The sequence below is a fragment of the Lampetra fluviatilis genome, chromosome 5 (genome assembly GCF_964198595.1).
Source record: "Lampetra fluviatilis chromosome 5, kcLamFluv1.1, whole genome shotgun sequence".
Taxonomy (NCBI): domain Eukaryota; kingdom Metazoa; phylum Chordata; class Hyperoartia; order Petromyzontiformes; family Petromyzontidae; genus Lampetra; species Lampetra fluviatilis.
Genome location: NC_136279.1, coordinates 7,567,558 through 7,585,391, shown reverse-complemented (window position 1 = coordinate 7,585,391; position 17,834 = coordinate 7,567,558).

The following is a 17,834-nucleotide window of genomic DNA, read 5'->3' as shown; positions in this document are numbered from 1 at the left end:
TACACACGCACACACGCACACACACGCACACACACACGTACACACACGCACACACACACACGTACACACACACGAGCACACACACGCACACACACACGCACAGAGAGCGGTGGTGCAGCGGTTAGCGTGCTGCGCTAAGAACGCGGCGACCCGAGTTCGAATCCCGCTCACGGCCAATACCAGTGACGATTATCTGAGCCGGTCGCAGGGGCCTTCCCTAGGTCGACTCAGCCTCAAATGAGTACCCGGTGCGATGTGCAAAACATTGCCACGAGGAAGACAAAGGCGGCCGCGCGTGGTGTTGGCCACCCGCCCCCTGTGTGCCGTGTCGGCTTTCATGGGTGCTCGCTAACAGCACTTGCCCCTACAGTCTGTTAAGGCTACACTGGAGATCTTTGTCTTTGTTACTTGTGGTGATCGGGCTGAGGGACCGTGGAGTAGCGGTCAGTGCGGCGCTGCACTTCGATGCCTGGCGACCAGAGTTCAATTCCCGCTCACGGCCACCAACGCCGGGTGGCGATTATTTGAACCGGTCCTGGGCCTCCCCTAGGTCGACTCAGCCGCAAATGAGCACCCGGTGCGATGTGCAAAACATTGCCACGAGGGAGACAAAGGCGGCCGGGCGTGGTGTTGGGCCACCCACCCCCTCGCGTGCCGTGTCGGCCTTCAATATAGGTGCTCGCTAACAGCGCTTGCCTCAACAATTTTGTCAAGGCTCCACGGGGGAGCGTTGTCTTCGCCTTCGATCGGGCTGAGGCCATGGACGGCATCGCTACGCTTTGAGAAACCGCGAAAGAACTCTCATCGCATGTTGGTCGGCTGAAACCCGGATTCGAACCCGGGCATCTCAGTTGGTGCGGTCACTGTCTCCGACTGGCACGGGAGCCAGCCACTCGCCCCACGTTTTGACGCGCTTGGCTCATTATGCCAATGCGCAGCTCATCAACGCAACAACAAAAAAGTAGCCACGGGGCGGGCATCTGTTTTTATTGTGGTCTCTTACTCGCCGTTTTCCAGTTTCAGGTTTCATTTATTAGGTATAGCCATGTGAGCCATTCGGCTCTTGAATCGGGTGCAACCGCAACAAACAAAAAACAAAAACATGAACAAGAAAAACATCTTAAAGTGACTATGAGCGAACAGAAAAATCCAGGAAAAAAGAGCAAAAAAATCTTCCAGGAAAAAGCACCATACACCAACGCTCTGTGCAAAAGCCGTGCATGTGACTGACGACGTCACGGATGATGGCAAATGGGAGCCACGGTGGCGAGATGTTAACTACCTCGCCCAGTGTACGGGAGGTTGTGGGTTCGATCCCGAACCTTACGCCTGCTGCTGCATATTTGAAGTTTTGCGCGTTCTCTCCGTGGTCGCGTGGATTTTTTTCCGGGGTCCTCCGGTTGTCCCCTCCGCATTTTAAATGAACATCACGCGTTAAATGTTTTTGGCCGCTCTAGATGTCCACGTGACAAACCACCTCGTCGAGCTATCGTTTGTGGCCAGGTCGTTTGTGAAAATTGAGCTTTCTAGCTCAGTGGGACTTACCTGGAAAACCCCCCAAAAATGTAGTCTAGTTTAGAAATATGTGACAGCGAGATACGCCGTACAGTACGCACACGAACCACGAGGACCCTACATCGAGTCAGTAACATCGAGCAACTGATGACAACAATCGTCCGGAATTCCTCGACCGCGTCGTATCCAATGTCACGTGCAAACACGCGGGGGGTCACGTGGCCTAGGTGCGTGCGTCGCAGGTGAGCAGAGGTCGTGTTTCGACAAAGACGATTACAACTATTAAAACACTTTTATTTGAGCTTGTAAGGCACACTGAGCTACGCAGCTCTTTTTTTCAGCAGTGACCTGGTCACAAATGATAGCCAAACGAAGTGGATTGTCGCGTATGGAAATGGAAGTCAGATACTCGAAACGCAACGTTGATTCAAAGTGCGGAGGGAAAAACCGGAGGGCCTGGAGAAAAATGCTCGAGGCCAATCGATTGGCTCGTTTTCTTTCCCTTACATGGAGCGCTGCGACGGTTGCTTCTGCGACCTATTGTCTATCCATCCGTACTCGTCAATTTATTAGGGGCCGTCCATAAATGACGTCACGCGATTTTTGACGATTTTTGACCCCCCCCCCCCCCTCCTCGTCACACGGCGTCACAAAAAGTCAGACCACCATTCAAATATGACGTCACAAAGCTCTGCCCCCCTCCCCCCCAAAAAATTAAACATGCTTCAAATCGCTTTAAACTATTGTCATTGTAGTGCGTATTTAATGTGGCGCTGCACTTTGATGTTGTAGGAGAAAACATTTATAAAAAAAAAAGTATATTTAATCAAGTAGAACGTGTTGTCTATATTTATTTAAAGTTGCGCATTTTGATGTGATGTCAAATTTCTCACCCCCCCCCCCCCTCGTCACACATCGTCACAAATGCCCCCCCCCTAGGTGCGTGACGTCATTTATGGACGGCCCCTTACTCATCTTGTGTAACCTGGAAGGAAGTCCGGCTGGCGAGTACACACCCTGCTTGCGTGTACTCGGTCTGGGGCTGGGGGAGGTCGTGGCGCTGTGATCCCCTGATCTCATGGTCTGCTTTGCTCGCTTAATATTCCACCCCAGCCCCCCCCCCCCCCCCCCGATGTCGTCCATTACCCATTGCGGCTGGCCCGGTGAACCTTTTTGCGCCCATACAATCTGTTAGCCAACTTCAGGGGCACCGCAATGTGACCTGTCCCGCGAGGGACAGCCAATCTCCTGGCACGGGGAAACCGTGGGACTTTCCTCCTAGGGACCCTTCGGATGAAAACCCGTAGTGCCAGGCGATCCCCCGCAAGGACACTCCGTGTGTGCTCAGCGTGGGGGCCAGAAGGGAGTCACGACGCTTGCAGAGTTGCTCCGAGGCCTTGGCACCACAGCTCTAACGCCCTGAACGATGTGACACTTGCGCGTTCTAACTCCCGCGCGCTCGAACTCCCGCGCGCTCGAACTCCCGCGCGCTCGAACTCACTCCCGCGCGCTCGAACTCACTCCCGCGCGCTCGAACTCACTCCCGCGCGCTCGAACTCACTCCCGCGCGCTCGAACTCACTCCCGCGCACTCGAACTCACTCCCGCGCGCTCGAACTCCCGCGCGCTCGAACTCACTCCCGCGCGCTCGAACTCCCGCGCGCTCGAACTCTCGAACTCCCGCGCGCTCGAACTCACTCCCGCGCGCTCGAACTCCCGCGCGCTCGAACTCTCGAACTCCCGCGCGCTCGAACTCCCGCGCGCTCGAACTCCCGCGCGCTCGAACTCCCGCGCGCTCGAACTCCCGCGCGCTCGAACTCTCGAACTCCCGCGCGCTCGAACTCCCGCGCGCTCGAACTCCCGCGCGCTCGAACTCCCGCGCGCTCGAACTCCCGCGCGCTCGAACTCTCGAACTCCCGCGCGCTCGAACTCCCGCGCGCTCGAACTCCCGCGCGCTCGAACTCACGCGCGCTCGAACTCCCGCGCGCTCGAACTCACGCGCGCTCGAACTCCCGCGCGCTCGAACTCACGCGCGCTCGAACTCACGCGCGCTCGAACTCACGCGCGCTCGAACTCACGCGCGCTCGAACTCTCGCTCTTGCGCGCACCGCAACGTTCTCTGTTGTTGTGCTGCAGACGCGCGATCGTGAGTGAGACTCAGCGATGCGAGTTTTGTCGCGGTGATGGTCGTGAACGCGGCTTGCATCGCTCACGTTTAGCAGACGTAGAGCCGAGCGTATGCTCGTGGCTGGAAACATCACAGTGCGAAACTATTTGCACGCGATAAGCCATTTTCGTTGAGCTATCATTTGTGGCTTCTGAAAAATAAGTTAATTCGCTTTACCCGGTAAAGTACAAACAAGTGTAGTTGTTGTTGTTGTTGTTGTAACTCGTGATTTGTTTCCCATACTTTGCACTCCTTTCGTGTTTTCGTCCTGTTTGTTGTTGTAATGTCCTGACCCCGTGCTCCTACTGGGCATGCGTGAAAAGAAACTTGACAGCTCATCGGATTCCTCCAGTATAAATAAATATCACGATTCTAATTTCGATGATAAACCCCCTCCAACGTCCCCACTAAAACTCGGGTGGGGGCGGGCGTTTATTTTTATTTTTCCTTCAGTAACGTGTTTTCGACAAACACGTGCAATCGTTGTTAAAAAAAAAACAATTTATACTTCTGCACCACTTCCACCGCAAGTATCACAAAGAAGCGGCCACTTTTTGTTGTTGCCGTTGTTGTGATGAGCGTCGACAGACAGCGGCGGAAATCCCCTCTCGCCCTCGCCACCACCACCACAAACTTCCCCATCAGCAGCGTCGCCAGCGTAACGCGAGACGGGTCCCTGTACCCCGCGGCCGCGCCGGGTAAATATTTACCCCCACCTCGTCCCCCCCCCTCAACCCTCACGTCCTCACCTCACCCTGTGTCCACGAGGTCGCGTGGCGAGCTGTCTACAGCCCCCGAGCGAGGGGGTTCGTGGAAACGAGACGTTCCTATGCGAGTGTGGCCACAGCGGAACACAACAATTGCCTCTCGCGATCATGGTGCTTCGGTTGGTGATGGTGGTGGTGATGATGATGACGTTTGTAGTGGCTATGTTGCTGGTGGTGGTGGTGGCGATAATGTGTTATCGTGGTGGTGGCGAACTGGCGTTGGCTGTTCGTGATGGTTTTGATGCTGGTAATGGTGGTGGTGGTGATGGTGTTCATGGTGGTCGTGGTGGCATTGGTGATGGTGGATGGGATGTGGATGTGTATAGGGGGGATTTCGGTGTTGCTAGTGGTGGTGGTGCTGCTGCATGCTTGGAATCCAGACATGATTGAGTTCAGAGGTTGGTGGATCACGAGCTGATTTAATCGTGTCGGCGAGATTAATAACCTCCCGAGCGACGTTGTCAATGTTCTAGGAGGTTATATATTATTTTGTGGGGTGGTTTTTTCGTCGTAAAATATTGTATTGCTCTTTGAATGCACGTGCATGTGGGGAATGCTCGGAATTTCTGCGAAAGCCGACGCAAAGTGCAATCAACAACCGCTCCCCAACGTCTCATGATCGCTGCCTTCAAGGCTCTGGGATCTCCTCCTTGGTCGGCAACATCTGGGTGCCACTCCAATGCCCGTCTCGGTCACCTGCCCTCCTCCTCCCCGCCACACGTGGTCCCACCCATCACGTGGTCCCACCCACCACAACCTCCTCATCATCATCATCATCACCACACCTACAACACCGTCGCATCACGTTCTCGTCTGATTGTTCTCCACCCCGCACACGTGGCCCCACCCTCTCTTCTCTCCGCCTGATGAAGACCGCTTGTGTTGCGACCGAAACGTCGTGGGTTTTTTGCTTTTATTTAAAATTTTCATTTAATTTTACTATTTTTATTTTCTATCTACGTGACTTTACCGAAAGAGCCATGAATATTTGGTCCTCACCCATCACGTAGTTCCCACCCATCACAACCTCATCCTCCTCCTCCTCCTGATCGCATCTAACACCGCTTTTCCCATCGCTATGTTGTTTGTCCGCTTGCCTCTCTCATCCTCTTCCCTTCCCCCTTCCCCGTCCCCAACTCTCCTTCAATATTATTTCGCTGCAGCGTTTCAATCGGATTAAATTAATCCTCAAGCGCGATGAATTGCAATCTCAATCTACCCGCGTTTAAACACGGAGCTAAGGAAAAAAAAACTGATGAGATTCATCTGGTCACAATCCCAACGCCTTCCCCATGTCCACCTCGGACCCAACAAAAATCAACTCACCCACATTCATCAATTACAACAGCATATACATTATATATATAACACAGGGTGGCTCAAAAGCCAGGAGGGTTATTACGTTTATTGTAACAAATTACTTAGCGTATTTTGAAAAATATATTTTAACAAATGCTCGAGCTGAATTCCATTAACATTAGTGCACGATGCATTGAATTTTTTTTTTCCTGAATTTAGGACTTAAAAATAAAGATTACAATCTTTGAACATTCATCAATGATATGTAGTTGTCTCAATTCATTCATTCGGGGTCCTTGATCGAGTTAAGTAAACGACGGATTTGCGGAGACCCCCACAGAAAGAAGAAGCACACATAGATATTCATAGTGGAAATTGATATACAATATTAATGTATATCATAAACAATTTACATGTTTTAATCCCACTGTTAAAAATACATTAAATAAGCCCGTGTGTCCTGACTTTTGGACCACCCTATATATATTTAATGTTATAAATACAAGCCAAGCCGTGGCACGTGTCCGAATGGACGCATGGAGATGTATCGATGGAGTCAGTTCGTACAGCAAAGTCATTGTTAGGTTGATTGTGATATCGCCAGAATCGTGAGAGATCTCTGATGATGATATAGGTGCAGGCCTGCAATTCCTTGCTCACGCCACTGCTGGCGCTCCAGATGGTACCTAGGCCTACTCTTCCACGTCGACTGGATAGACGGTTCAATCTTGATTTGAAGCCTTCGTGACTGCAGGGATCCATACTCTTTGGTTCTTTCGGTAAAGTCACGTGGGTAGAAAATAAAATAAATAACGACGTTTCGGGCGCTTGGATAGACGGTGTTGGAAGAGGTGATAGTTCCTCCGGATTGTTTCTTTTTTGCTCATAAAAAAAAACATTCCCGACTCTCAACTCAAAAAAATACTTGGAAGAAGGTCTCCGGTAATTTTCGCAAATCCACGTAGGAATTTGAAAAGTGCCCTCGGTTTTTTTTCCCCTTTCTTTCCCTTTAATGCATAGGTCAAATATTTCAAGCCGTGCAAAAGTTCGTCACTGAACAGCGTGGGTCCCTGGCTCCCTGCGGTCCCAGTGGGCCCCTTACCTTGCCTCTTTACGACGAACCTCAGTGACTCGGGTGCTGCCACTAACACTGTCATCCTGAGCACAGCACGTGCACTCCCCCACCACCACCACCGCCACCACCGCTCCCTGCGCTCGCCCTCTCCCACACACACTCACAATCACACGCGCGCGCGCAAATCTGAACCAAATCCGTGTCGCGGAACAAATAAAACACGAACGCTTCTAATCAATGCGCCAACAACATCGGCGCAACTTGGCATCTCGCACGCGGCAGCTGCCAGTGCCGTGACGACGGCACGGGTTGAGATTGAGTAAAAAAAATCCTTACCCCACCCCATCACCACCCCCACGTCTTGCTAAGTTTCTTTCAAAATTCGCCTCCACTATCGCTCTCCAGCCCCCATGGCAATTTCATTACTCCCACAGTGCTCACAAAGAAGGGGGCATAATCTCGCTTCATCTTATCCAGCAACACTGCCTCTGACTTTGTCCGTGTCTTTGGGGGACGCGAGTGTGAGTGGTAGTTGGGGGGGGGGAGGTGGTCCGGCGCTTGGTGCCAGTCCTTGCATGAAACTTCGCGCTGTGTGATTGTTGTGTGTGTGTTGTGTGTGTTGTGTGTGTTGTGTGCTGTGTTGTGTGTGTTGAGTGTGTGTTGTGTGTGTGCTGTGTGATTGTTGTGTGTTGTGTGCTGTGTTGTGTGTGTTGTGTTGTGTGTGTGTGTTTTGTGTGTTACGTGTGTTGTGTGTGTGTTGAGTGTGTGTTGAGTGTGTGTTGTGTGTGTGTGTGTGTTACGTGTGTTGTGTGTGTGTTGTGTGTGTGTTGTGTGTGTGCTGTGTGTGTGTTGTGTGTGTGTTGTGTGTGTGTTACGTGTGTTGTGTGTGTGTTGTGTGTGTTGTGTGTGTGTTGTGTGTGTATTGTGTGTGTGTTGAGTGTGTGTTGTGTGTGTGTTGTGTGTGTGTTGTGTGTGTGCTGTGTGTGTGTTGTGTGTGTTGTGTGTGTGACTGGCTAAGAGTTTGGGGAGGTTTTCAGATGTCGGTTTAAAACGCAACAACCGACACGTGACGCGAGTCCAGTGGAAGGCGCGAGGCGGTGATCCTCGTGGTTTTCGAGAACGCCACGACACTTACGAGGCAGACACTGGGAGGCAGAGGAGCAACGTGAATGTAGAGAACTTACGCAGGCTCTCTAAGTCGAGGGGGGTGAGAGGAGGACGATAACGGCCGTTGGTCGAGAACAATATCGAAGTGGCAGTCAAATGAGAGGAACGCGCCGGACGGGTTCCGTTCACGGGCGGAGATGGAGCGAGAAGATCAGCTCAAGTTGCACTACAGAACCTTCAGAGGTGGCAAAGCCCCCCGACCCACACTAAGCCAAGCAGACCCTAACCCTACCCTACCCACACTAAGACAACCAGATCCTAAGCCTACCCTACCCACACTAAGACAACCAGACCCTAACCCTACCCTACCCACACTAAGCCAAGCAGACCCTAACCCTACCATACCCACACTAAGACAACCAGACCCTAAGCCTACCCACATTAAGCCAACCAGACCCTAGCCTACCCTACCCACACTAAGCCAAGCAGACCCTAACCCTACCCTACTTACACTAAGCCAAGCAGACCCTAACCCTACCATACCCACACTAAGCCAAGCAGACCCTAACCCTACCCTACCCACACTAAGCCAAGCAGACCCTAACCTTACCCTACCCACACTAAGCCAAGCAGACCCTAACCTTACCCTACCCACACTAAGACAACCAGACCCTAACCCTACCCTACCCACACTAAGTCAAGCAGACCCTAACCCTACCATACCCACACTAAGACAACCAGACCCTAAGCCTACCCACATTAAGGCAACCAGACCCTAGCCTACCCTACCCACACTAAGCCAATCAGACCCTAACCCTACCCTACTCACACTAAGCCAAGCAGACCCTAACCCTACCCTACCCACACTAAGCCAAGCAGACCCTAACCTTACCCTACCCACACTAAGCCAAGCAGACCCTAACCCTACCATACCCACACTAAGCCAAGCAGACCCGAACCCTACCCTACTCACACTAAGCCAAGCAGACCCTAACCCTACCCTACCCACACTAAGCCAAGCAGACCCTAACCTTACCCTACCCACACTAAGCCAAGCAGACCCTAACCTTACCCTACCCACACTAAGCCAAGCAGACCCTAACCCTACCATACCCACACTAAGCCAAGCAGACCCTAACCCTACCATACCCACACTAAGCCAAGCAGACCCGAACCCTACCCTACTCACACTAAGCCAAGCAGACCCTAACCCTACCATACCCACACTAAGCCAAGCAGACCCGAACCCTACCCTACTCACACTATGCCAAGCAGACCCTAACCCTAACATACCCACACTAAGCCAAGCAGACCCGAACCCTACCCTACTCACACTAAGCCAATCAGACCCTAACCCTACCCTACCCACACTAAGCCAAGCAGACCCTAACCTTACCCTACCCACACTAAGCCAAGCAGACCCTAACCTTACCCTACCCACACTAAGCCAAGGAGACGCTAACCCTACCATACCCACACTAAGCCAAGCAGACCCTAACCCTACCATACCCACACTAAGCCAAGCAGACCCGAACCCTACCCTACTCACACTAAGCCAAGCAGACCCTAACCCTACCATACCCACACTAAACCAAGCAGACCCGAACCCTACCCTACCCACACTAAGCCAAGCAGACCCGAACCCTACCCTACCCACACTAAGCCAAGCAGACCCTAACCTTACCCTACCCACACTAAGCCAAGCAGACCCTAACCTTACCCTACCCACACTAAGCCAAGCAGACCCTAACCCTACCCTACTCACACTAAGCCAAGCAGACCCTAACCCTACCCTACCCACACTAAGCCAAGCAGACCCTAACCTTACCCTACCCACACTAAGCCAAGCAGACCCTAACCTTACCCTACCCACACTAAGCTAAGCAGACCCTAACCCTACCATACCCACACTAAGCCAAGCAGACCCTAACCCTACCATACCCACACTAAGCCAAGCAGACCCGAACCCTACCCTACTCACACTAAGCCAAGCAGACCCTAACCCTACCATACCCACACTAAGCCAAGCAGACCCGAACCCTACCCTACTCACACTATGCCAAGCAGACCCTAACCCTAACATACCCACACTAAGCCAAGCAGACCCGAACCCTACCCTACTCACACTAAGCCAAGCAGACCCTAACCCTACCCTACCCACACTAAGCCAAGCAGACCCTAACCTTACCCTACCCACACTAAGCCAAGCAGACCCTAACCTTACCCTACCCACACTAAGCCAAGGAGACCCTAACCCTACCATACCCACACTAAGCCAAGCAGACCCTAACCCTACCATACCCACACTAAGCCAAGCAGACCCGAACCCTACCCTACTCACACTAAGCCAAGCAGACCCTAACCCTACCATACCCACACTAAACCAAGCAGACCCGAACCCTACCCTACCCACACTAAGCCAAGCAGACCCGAACCCTACCCTACCCACACTAAGCCAAGCAGACCCTAACCTTACCCTACCCACACTAAGCCAAGCAGACCCTAACCTTACCCTACCCACACTAAGCCAAGCAGACCCTAACCCTACCATACCCACACTAAGCCAAGCAGACCCTAACCTTACCCTACCCACACTAAGCCAAGCAGACCCTAACCTTACCCTACCCACACTAAGCCAAGCAGACCCTAACCCTACCATACCCACACTAAGCCAAGCAGACCCTAACCCTACCATACCCACACTAAGCCAAGCAGACCCGAACCCTACCCTACTCACACTAAGCCAAGCAGACCCTAACCCTACCATACCCACACTAAGCCAAGCAGACCCGAACCCTACCCATCCCACACTAAGCCAAGCAGACCCGAACCCTACCCTACCCACACTAAGCCAAGCAGACCCTAACCTTACCCTACCCACACTAAGCCAAGCAGACCCTAACCTTACCCTACCCACACTAAGCCAAGCAGACCCTAACCTTACTCTACCCACACTAAGCCAAGCAGACCCTAACCTTACCCTACCCACACTAAGCCAAGCAGACCCTAACCCTACCATACCCACACTAAGCCAAGCAGACCCTAAGCCCACCAAACTAACCACAGTGGCGGTGCATGGCTGTGATCCAGCACTGCAGAGTGCGAAGGTTGGCGAATGGCACGAATGTTGTAAAACTCCCTTCCCGTGTGCGTCTTGGAGGTGTCCATGCCTCGCTGGCTCGTCAGACAAAGGCAGTGCAGCAAGTGGACTAATCCGTATCCGTGTCGCGTCTGTACGGGGATCGAGTGTTGCCCCCTCGCTCAAGGCGCGGAATTTTCTCAGGGTGCTCCGGTTTTCCTTCCCACGCGAATAATAAACAGGACTCATCATTAATTAGGGTCTGAAAACATAATTACCATAATGCAGCAGCTGCTGGACCCTCCTGAGAACAAAAGAGTCGTTTACAACTCAGTGTGGAGGTGGTGCTGTTGTTGTTGGTGGTGGTGTTGTTGGTGGTGTTGGCGGAGGTGTTGGGGAGCGGTAGTGTAGTGGTTAGCGCGCTGTGCTACGAACCCGGCGACCCAAGTTTCAACTCCCGCTCACAGCCAACGCCGATTATCTAAAACGGTCCTAGGCCTCTCCTAGGTCCACTCCGCCTCAAATAAGTACCTGGTGCGGTGTGTAAACATCGCCACCATGGAGACAAAGGCGGCCGGGCGTGGTTCTGTCCACCCACCCCTTCGTGTGCCGTGCCGCCTTTCATGGGGTGCTCGCTAACAGCACTTGCCCCAACAGTCTGTCAAGGCTACACGGGAGGAGAGGGGGGGGGGGGGTGCTTTGTCTTTGTGCGTCGTTTGTGTTTGATGGTGGCGGGAGGAGGTGGCGGTGGTCGCCGCGTCTCGCCCGGGACCAGCTGCGGTGCGACTCACGAGGTCGCGGCCACGTGGCGATGTGGGACGCTTTTGATGTGAAATCCCACCAGTGCTGCGAGCGAGCACCTACTCGAAAGGCTGAGTCGACCTAGGGAAGGCCCGGGAACGGTTCAGATAATCGCCGCTGAGGGGCCGTCCATAAATGACGTCACGCGATGATTTTTGACGATTTTTGACCCCCCCCCCTTCCCGCCTCGTCACACGGGGTCACAACAAGTCAGACCCCCCCCCCCCCTCAAATATGACGTCACAAAGCTCTGCCTAATGTTGTAGGAGAAAACTTTTATCAAAAAGTCGATTTAATTAAGTAGAACGTGTTGTCTATATTTATTTAAAGTTGCGGATTTTGATGTCACATTTCTCAAACCCCCCCCCACCCACCTCGTCACACATCGTCACAAATATCTGACCCCTCCCCCCCACCTAGGTGCGTGACGTCATTTAGGGACGGCCCCTGACGGTGGCCGTGAGCGTGGTGATGGCCATCCACACCAAAGGTGCTCGGTAACAGCACTTGTTCAGCGGTCTGTTAAAGGCGACGCGTGAGACCTTTGTCTTTGTGCTGGATTCTCCCGCACAAAGATCTATAATAATAACAACAACAACCGTGTCGAACATTTGGACCCAGTCCCGGGACGCTCCCACTATTCACGACGCCTCGAATTTCCGGCCTCGAGTTAGTAGTGTGTTAAACGTCAGCACTGGGGAGACAAAGGCGGCCGGGCGTCGTGTTGGCCGGCCACCCGCCACGCCCGCCTCCCCACCCACCCACCCATCCCTTCTTCGTTGCGGCCTGAACGAGAACTCGCTCACACCGCTTCGCCCTCCGCCGGTCTGTTGGAGGCGCGCTGTCTTCGTGCGAGCGCCATGTGTCCGAGTCTGATTTGTGGGCGCGCGCGTTTGCCGGGTGCCTTGTGTCGGGGGTGAGCGTGGGGGGTTGCCTTGGGCACGGTTCACGTGAATCTGCGCGCACGCTTGTCGAGAGTGATGGATGTGTTGTTGTTGTTGTTGATGATGATGGAGGTGGTGGTGGTTTTGTTGATGGCTGCGGAGGTGAGGCTGTTGTTGGTGGCTGTGGAGATGGTGGTGTTGTTGGTGGAGGTGGTGTGTTGTTGGCGGAGGTGTTGTTGATGGCGGTGGAGGTGGTGTTGGTGTTTTTGATGGAGGTGGTGGTGGAGATGATGGTGGTGTTGGTGGAGGTGGTGGTGTTGATGGCGGTGGAAATGATGGTGGTGTTGGTGGAGGTGGTGGTGGAGATGTTGGGGCAAGTGCTGTTCGCGAGTAGTACCTATGAAGGCCGGCCGCCTTTGTGTCCCTCGTGGCGATGTTTACGCACCGCGCCAGATACTCACTTTAGGCTGAGTCGACCTAGGGGAGGCCCATAACCGGTTCAAATAATCCTCACTGGTGTTGGTGGCCGTGAGCGGGAATAGAACTCTGGTCGAAGGGTTTCGTATCGCAGCGAAGCACGAACCGTTGTGTCACCGCTCCTGTAAATATGTAATGACGTCAAGGGTGTCACTATGGTGTTAGCGCCAGGCACTATCATAAGAGTGCTACTGTGCGTCTGGAACCTCTCTCTGGGGCCAGAGTGAGTATGGCATGCGAACGCGCCCTATGGGGCATAGTCCTGGTGACGGCCTGAGAGAGGCCAAGTGAAGACATGGTCGTCTGGGTGAACCCGAGAGGGCACGTGACCGGGACGGGGTAGTGAGAGGGGCCCGAGGGGGGCTTGAGGGGCACGTGATGCTCGGTCGAGATCCTTCGGGAAAGGTCTCGAAGGGGGCGTGGCCGAAGGCGGAGTGAGGCCACGCCCAGGAGCATCAAGGGGCAGTCCCTAGAACGTTCTTGGCTGTTCTCTGGAATCAACCCTTGACGCTACGCCTCTCCGATCTTTGGTCTTCGCTCGGCATCGTGGGTTAGTCAGGGAATGTTACTGACTGGCCCGTGTATGTAGTTACCCTGTTGGGGTCTAGTGTAGTGTGTGTAACTTTAAGTAGTTAGCCCTGTTGGGGCTGTGTAATAAACGTGTTGCCTCCAAGTCAAGTGTGTGCTTCCGTGAAGAACACTACACATATGTAGTGACATAGAATGGGTCACTACGGCGCGTAAACGCTGGTTACTGACAGAGAGAGGGAACGTGGGCATAACGGCCGACCTGCCGGCAGAGCATGTAATGCCATGGAGTGGGTCACGAGGGTGCCTGGTGCTGGCTGCTGGCAGAAGGGGGCATATGAGGCCTTCGCACCACGGCCAGCTGGTGGAGCAACGGTGACCGAGGGGACACGTGGGGTATAGCCCAGAACTTTCTGGGGGGTTCCAGAAGGGGGCGGAGCCAGGCCACGCCGGGGGGCATAAAAGGGAAGTCCCGAGGCTGGATAGGGGCTGTCTGTCGGTGGAATGGAACCCAACTTGCGACGTCTTCGTCTCCGGCGTCGTGGGTCAGACAGCGTGCCGTCTGCTCTGACCCGTGTATAGTTGTCCCGTGTGCGAACAGCGTTAAGAGTGTAGAATAAACGTGTGTTGCCTCCTACTATTAGTGACTCAGAAGTGACTCACTCCCCATACATAGTCGTCGTACCCGTCACACCCGCGGTCAACACACAACACACCCCCACGCAGTCAAAACACCCGCAGATTTACCATACATATCCCACGCAATGAAATGGAAACACATCACACACATCATACCCCTGTTTACTCAACGCACCAGCTACTCATTTGGGGCTGAGTCGACCGGTTCAGATACCCATCACAAAGACAAATATCCACGTGTAGCCTTAACAGACTGTAAGAGCAAGTGCTGTTAGCGAGCACCTATAAAGGCCGGCACGGCACACGAGGGGGTGGGTGACACCCATCACTCATACATACACACACTCATACACAATACATCACACACTGTCAATTAAAACGCACGTGCATAATGAACGTCACACTACTCATGTTGAACAAATTGCACACATAAACACACATACATCACGTAAATATACACATCAATCACACACAATCAACACACATCATCACCATACGCATTACACACACAACACACATTTAAAAACACAGCACACGCGTACACAATGAACAACGCATCACATGCACACACACACATCCTAGACATATACACATCACGTAAATAAACACATCATGCACAAAGACAAAGACCACCCGTATTGCCCCTGACAGGTTGTTGAGGGTCAAGTGCTTTCGCGAGGGCACTGCGCAGGAGGGGGGTGAATTGGGCCAAAACTCCACCTGACCGTTTTTGTTGTCACCCGGGTGCCGATGTTTAGACATGTTTAGACATCGGCACCCGGGTGACACTTAAGGCCGAGTAGACATAGAGGAGGTCCAGGCTCGGTTCAAATATGCGCCACTGGTATTGGTCGTGAGCGGGAATCGTAGCGCAGCGCGGTAACCGCTACACCACCGCTCCCCACACACGCGTACAAAGATCCCCCGTATAGCCTTAACAGACTGTAGGGGCAAGTGCTGTTAGCGAGCACCTATAAAGGCCGGAACGGTACACGAGGGGGTGGGTGGCCAGCACCACGACCGACCGCCTTTGTCTCCCCAGTGGCGATATTTACACACCGCACCAGGTACTCATTTGAGGCTGAGCCGACCTAGGGGAGGTCCAGGACCGGTTCAAATAATCGTCACTGGTGTTGGCCGTGAGCGTGAATCGAACCCGGATCGCCGGGTTCATAGCGCAGTGCGCTAACCGCTACACCACCGCTCCCCACACACGCGTACACGCACATATACACACACACGCGCGCGCGCGCGTTTAGCTGGCTCTGGAGACGTATTTCAACCGTCATAAAATTGTCAAATGCCAATTTGTGATAAATGATAAATCCTTCGACCCCTCGAGTCTCCTGAGAGTCAATCTATATATTTATTCGTGGATGGATGTGTGTGCGTGCGTGCGTGTGGAGACTCTGGGTGCGATGTGTAAACATCGCCGCTGGGGAGACAAAGGCGGCCGGGCGTGGCGCTGGCCACCAACCCCCTCGCGTGCCGTGCCGGCCTTCATAGGTGCTCGCTAACGGCACTTGCCCCAACAGTCTGTTAAGGCTATACGGGGGTTCTTTGTCTTTGTGTGTGGAGAACGGTCGTGCGCTCCTCCACTACGAAGCCGGCGACTAAAGTTAGATTCCAGCTCACGGTCAAAACCGTTGACGATCACATGATGTAACACAATTTTTGTTCCTGGGTACTAAGTGTTATTTTTTATTACTTATGCCTAAAAGTATAGAAAATGGCTATTATTCCCCACAAACTTTATGTGAACGAAATACACAAATGCACACGTTTTCTCATTGAAAATATGTACATTTCAAAATATCACTGTCCTGGTCACAAAAGAAAAGTTTGTGGGGAAATAATTGCCATTTTCTGTACTTTGGATGCATAGGCAATTATGAAATAACACTAACTACCCAGGAACAAAAACGAATTTTGTTACACGGTATTACCTGCACCAGTCATGGGACTCCCCTAGGTCGATTCGGCCTCAAATGAGTACCTGGTGCGGTGTGTAAACATCGCCACTGGGGAGACAAAGGCGGCCGGGCGTGGTGCTGCCCAACCGCCCCCTCGTGTGCCGCGCCGGCCTCCATAGAGACTCGCTAACAGCACTTGCCCCCAAAAGTCTGCCGAGGCTATACAGGGGATCTTTGTCTTTGTAGGGAACCAAAAAACTCAAAGTAACTCTTCACCACTATCAACCTCTCTCTCACTCTCTCTCTTACACGCATACACTATCGCGCTCCGTCGCACAATCTCCCACACACCCTGACACTTGCACACTCTTCAACGCCGTCTGCCAATCTCAAACGCGCTCCCTCTGTCGCGCACACTCTCACGCAAAGTCTTTCAAACTTGTCCACACTCTGACACTCTCACTCCTCACTCGCACACTCCCCCCTCCCCCTTCCCCCTACCCACGCTGTGCGCAAAACAGGATCCGGCGGCACTTGAGAGGAGCCGATTGAGGGCAGCGATGACGATGACGATGTCTTCTCGCCTACTCAAGAGACGCTAAGGAGAAGGAAGGGATGGAGGGACAGAGGCGGGGGGAGGAGGAGGAGGAGGAGGGCGGAACTGTGAGTTGATAAGGAATGGGGAGGAGGTGAGAGAAGTCGAGGAGGTGGAGGGAGGTATGGAGTTCATGGGAGAGAGGGAGATGGGGAGAAGGGGAGGGAGGAAAGGTGGTGGAAGGGGGGCAGAGGAGGGATTGATGGATGGAGTTCATGGGAGAGGGAGATGGGGAGAAGGGGAGGGAGGAAAGGTGGTGGAGGAGGGCAGAGGAGGGATTGATGGATGGAATTCATGGGAGAGAGAGAGATGGGGGGTGGGGAGGAGAGGGATGGAGTTCATGGAAGAGAGGGAGATGGGGGGGGGGGGAATGGGAGAGGGATGGAGGGAGGAGATGAAAGGGGAGAGGAGAAAGGGAGAGGTGGAAGAGGAGGGAGGAGAGGGATGGAGTTCATGCGAGAGAGGGAGATGGGGGGGGGCAGGAGGGGATAGGAGGACTTGGAGATAGGGGGAGGGGGCGACCAGTGGAAAGTGCGTGGGACAAGTGGATTCGTGCAGTGGCGGCGGAGAGCATGGGAGAGGCCACTCGCTGCTTGCCGATGGCGGTTCGTGTTGACTGCGGTGGGATGGGAGATCTCTGCTGTTCCATCTTTCTGAGCGATATGCCATGGCAAGCTGACATCTCATTCAGTCAACCCATGGCACCTGTAACATCCTGCCAGCGAGCCTTAGCACGCTACACGTGGCCTGAAAGTGCACCTAGCTTGGCACAAGCGCCGTGGTGACGTCACCACCACTTGTTGTTGTAGCAAGCACTGGGGCGGTTTGCGAAGGACACCTTCATCTAGCAGTAGATTTACTGTAGCTCGTTCTATGTAAATATAAAAAACCAACAACAACAACAACAATCCTGCAGAGAGGACGTCAACAGATGGAGACGGAGCGATGGAATGGAACTCTAGCAGCGTGGGTGCCAGATGGATCATTAC